This window comes from Miscanthus floridulus, chromosome 3, assembly GCF_019320115.1.
Source record: "Miscanthus floridulus cultivar M001 chromosome 3, ASM1932011v1, whole genome shotgun sequence".
Taxonomy (NCBI): Eukaryota; Viridiplantae; Streptophyta; class Magnoliopsida; order Poales; family Poaceae; genus Miscanthus; species Miscanthus floridulus.
Window position 1 is genome coordinate 59,680,168 of NC_089582.1, and position 4,946 is coordinate 59,685,113.

Consider the following 4,946-nt stretch of genomic DNA (forward strand, 5'->3'; position numbering starts at 1 on the left):
GGTCACCCATAGGGCTATCCAGGTCAACACAACATCACTTGAGTGCTTGATCATGAAAGGTGACCTTCATGAACAATGTTCCATTTGCTAACCTAAGTGTTGCTAATATGTTTTTGTGCCTCATATCAACCAATTACATGTATACACTCATGATCATATGCATATATACAAGGAAACATGAAATAACAAGCAATGTTGCTTATGTTTCAATCAAATATTTCAAGTGTAAATGCTTATATATGAATGCTTGATGTTCATGCTCATGCTATGCAAGTCAATTTATGCAAGGCTAACACCTAGGGTGTTACACAAGAATTCCTTAGGCATTCATACCATGCTCTTGGTGCTTGCTTAAGCCCATAGAGCGCCTTTTGGAGTTTGAAGACATGGTTGGGAAACTTGTGATCTTCAAAGCCCGATGGTTGCTCAACATAGACAAGTTCTTGAATAGGGTCATTGAGAAATACACTCTTCACATCCATTTGATATAGCTTGAAGTTGTGATGAGCGGCATAGGCTAGAAGCATTCGAATTGCTTCAAGTCTTGCCATCGGTGAATATGTTTCTTCAAAGTCCAAGCCCTCGACTTGAGTGAAACCTTGAGCAACCAACCTTGCCTTGTTCCTTATCACAACTCCATTCTCATCTTGCTTGTTGCAAAAGACCCACTTGGTGCCAATGACATTGGTATTGGGTCATTCCACCGAAGTCCACACTTGGTTTCTTTCAAAGTTGTTTAGCTCTTCTTGCATGGCCATCACCCAATCCGGGTCTCCAAGTGCTTGTTCTACCTTAAGAGGCTCCAAAGAGGAAACAAACGAGTAAAATTGGCAAAAGTTTGCTAATTGTGAATGAGTTGTTACCCCCTTTCGAAGACTCCCAAGGATGATGTCAATGGGATGATCCCGTTGTATGGTTTGCCGTAGCCTTGGATGCTCAATGGCCTCTTGCTCATCTTCTAGATCTTCATCATCATCTTGCTCAAATATGGGTTGTAGGTTTTGTCCACGAGCTAGAGTTGAATTAGCTACTGCTGACTATGTAGGTGCGGCACGGCCACCCTCAAGTGCGGCACTAACGCGCACTGGAGTTGTAGCAGGTGTTTGCTATAGTGTAGCATTAGGTACGTCAGCGGAAATTGGTGCAGCAACAACTTGAGGAATCTCCACTTCAGTGGCTTCATCTTCTTGTGTTCTAATATCACCAATTGCCAATTGCTTGATTGCTTCACATGGTGGATCCTCCTTTCCTACAACACTTGAATCAACTTGCTCTACTTGAGAGCCATTAGATTCATCAAATGTCACATATATCGCAATCTCAACTCTCCCGGAGGTTTTGTTGAAGACACGGTAGGCATGCTCATTTGATCCAAAACCAAGAAGAAAACCTTCATCAATTTTAGGTGCAAACTTAGAGGTTTTGGGTTTCTTGTTAGGTATGAAACACTTGCACCCAAACACTCCAAAGTAAGACACCTTAGGCTTGTTACTGGTTAGAAGCTCATATGAAGTTTTCTTCAACTTCTTGTGTAGGTAGAGGCAGTTGATGGCATGGCAAGCGGTGTTGATGGCGTCACACCAAAAGATGTCTAGCGTCTTGTACTCATCTAGCATTATCCTTGCCAGGTAAATGAGTGTATGATTCTTTCTCTCTACTACACCATTTTGTTGAGGGGTGTATGGAGTTGAAAACCCATGCTTGATGCCCTCTTCATCAAGAAACTCCTCAACTAGAGTATTCTTGAATTCGGTCCCATTGTCGCTTCTCACTTTCTTGATGGGAAGACCAAACTCCTTTTGAGCTCTTCTAACAAATATCTTCACCTTCTCTTGAACTTGGCACTTGTCATGCAAGAAAAATACCCAAGTGAAATGGGAATAGTCATCAACAATAACAAGACCATATTTGTTACCCCCGATACTTAGGTAGGCAACCGGTCCAAAGAGATCCATATGTATTACTTGGTGGTCATGATGCTCTTTGTTGGGTGAGGTGCTCCAACTTGCTTTCTGGCTTGACAAGCGCTACAAATCCTATCTTTCTCAAAGTGAACATTTGTTAGTCCAAGAATGTGTTCATCTTTTAGAAGTTTGGCCAAGTTCCTCATCCCAACATGGGCTAGTCGGCAATGCCAAAGCCAACTCATGCTAAATTTTGCCAATAAACAAGTCTCAAGCTTAGCTTTACTTTTGTTGAAATCAACTAAGTAAATCTTGCTCTTTAATTGACCCATAAAGACAATAGAGGAATCCTCCCTTCAAAAAGAGTTCCACGCCCTTATCCAAAAAGAGACAATTATAGCCCATCTCACACAATTAAGAAATGGACAATAAATTGTAACTCAACGAATCAACATGTAATACATTTGTAATTGAATGCTCAAGGGTTATAGCAACTTTACTGAGACCAATCACATCCCCCTTTGAATTGTCTCCAAAGACAATAATTTGATTTGAGTGCGTCATCAGGGAATATGATGAGAACACACTCCTTTTTCCGGTCATATGATTTGTACATCCACCATCAAGCACCCAACTTGATCCACGGGAGGAGTATGCCTACAAAACAAGTTTAGTTGCTAGATTTAGGTCCCCAATTTGACTTGGGGCCTTGCATGTTAGTCACAAGAATCTTAGGAACCTAAATAGAAGTATTCCTATATATGTTGGTTTCCTTTCCAACATATTTTGCAACCACTTTCCCACTGCTGTTATTCCTCAAAACAAAGCATGATGTCGAGGTGCATAAGTCTTCGGTTGATAGGCATACTTATTCTTGGTGGCCCACACTGATTCCTTAGGCTTCTAGAAAACTTGTTTCTCCTGGTACACCTTCTTCTTGGGCTTAGTTTGATCAGGAGTAATATTGGTAGCCTTCCCATTTTTGTGAGGCATGGCACTGCCGCCCTTCACCGCGGCACTACTGCTATGCGGCACTACCGCTCGGGGACGCTGCACTGCCATGGTCTGTGCAGGATGATCTGCACCAATTTTGCCCTTTCTTTCAAACTGCACACACTCATAGCCATTCACTATCCTTCTTCCATTTGTCTTGGCTCCTTTTGTGTGTCCAAGCCCATGCTTGATTGAGGGATGCCTTCCTTGCTTGAATTGTGACCCTTTCGATTCATCATTCTTCTTGTTGTTGGATTGGGTCTTACCTATCCACCCTTTTTCAATGACTTCATTGAACCTAACAATTTCCTTTCTCATAGCCTCCATATTTGCAAGGTTAGTGGAATAGGCATTTAAATCAATATTAAAACATTTTCCACAACCTTGACTAATGGAGGGAGTAGAGGTTTCCTTTGCCTTAGGGAGATGTGAGTTGCTATCCCAAAGAATGCCATATTGCATCTCAAGTTCTTTGTGCTTTTCATCCAAGTCACAATACTTTTTCTTGAGAGCTTTATTTGCTTTCTTTATAATAGCATGGTCCTCTTGCTCTTTGGCCAAAGCCTTGTGCAGGGATTCCACCTCACTTCTCTCTAATGCATGAGCTTCTTTGCTAGCAATGTAGAGATCCTCTTATTGGATAAGAGTCTCTTCTCTAGATTCTAGCTCAGCTTGGACACTCTCTAAATCCTCCATTAGCTTAGTGATGAATAATTTGGTCTTTCCATCCAAATTTTTAGTTATCATGTTTATTTCTTCATCACTAGATTCATCATCACTAGAGCTATCACTAATATCACTACTAGAGATATCACTAGGAGGTGGAGGAGATTTGGCCTTCGATTTGGATTCTACCTTCTCACCCTTTGCCATGAGACAAATGTGAGGGGAGTCATAGTCATCATCGGACATGTCGTTGAAGAACCTTGGTGTAGGGGATGACTTGTGAATAGCAATAGTTGCAACCTTCTCATCCTCTTCACTTGTGCTCTCTTTAGTTGAGTCCCATTCATGCCCAATGTGAGCCTCTCCCATGTACTTCTTGCTCTTTTTACGGTCGGCCTTCTCCTCTTTCTTGTCCTTCTTGTATTTGTTGTCCTTGATCTCATATGGACACTTGGCAATGAAGTGATATCATATGTCCTCTTTTTCTTGTTTGGAAAGCTTCTCTTCACTACCTTGTAGCCTTGCTTCTTTAGCCCCTTGTGATACCTCTTCATAAAGAGAGCAACATCAACTTTCTCATATTGATCATCATCATTTTCACTTTCACTTGAAGATGATGTGGTCTCTACTCTTTCTTGAACTTGCTTGCTTGCTTTGGGCTTGCTAGTTGAAGCTTGTTGGTTGATCTTGGACTTGCTTGTAGAGCCTTGCTTGCTTTATTTGTTGGCCTTGAGAGCTACATCTTTGATCTTGATGCTCTCTAACTTTGCTTGCAATTTTCCAAGTTTCTTCCTCTCATTTGCTTCTTCTCTTTGCATGTCAAAGGTCAAGATCCTCCCAAGTACATCATTTGGTGTGAAGTACTCAAACTTCTTCTTGTCTCTAATTAGAGTGACTATGGTCTCATTTTTAGGTGAATAAGCTTCCAACATAATCTTGACAACTTTGTGATCATCTAGCTCATCACAACTATAGCCTCTAATCTTGCCCACCATCGTCATCAACCTATCAAACATCTCTTGTGGCCCCTCTCCATCCAAGATTACAAACCGGTTGAGCTTTGACATCAACAAGTCAATTCTTGTCTTTCTCACTTTGTCAACCCCTTCATGTGCTAGGTGAAAGTGTCCCAAATTTGCTTGGCAACATCAACTCCAATCACTCTATTGTACTCATCACCATCCAAGGCACTAAGCAACACACTTGTGGCTTGACCATTGAGGTGAATGATTCTCATCTCTTCTAGTGTTGGGTTCTTGGGATCAACCGGTGGCTCAAATCTATTGCAAACAATCTCTCAAATGCCAGGGTGAAGACCTATAAGATAGGCTCTCATCAAGTGCTTCCACTTGGCAAAGTTAGTCCTATTGAAATGAGGTAACT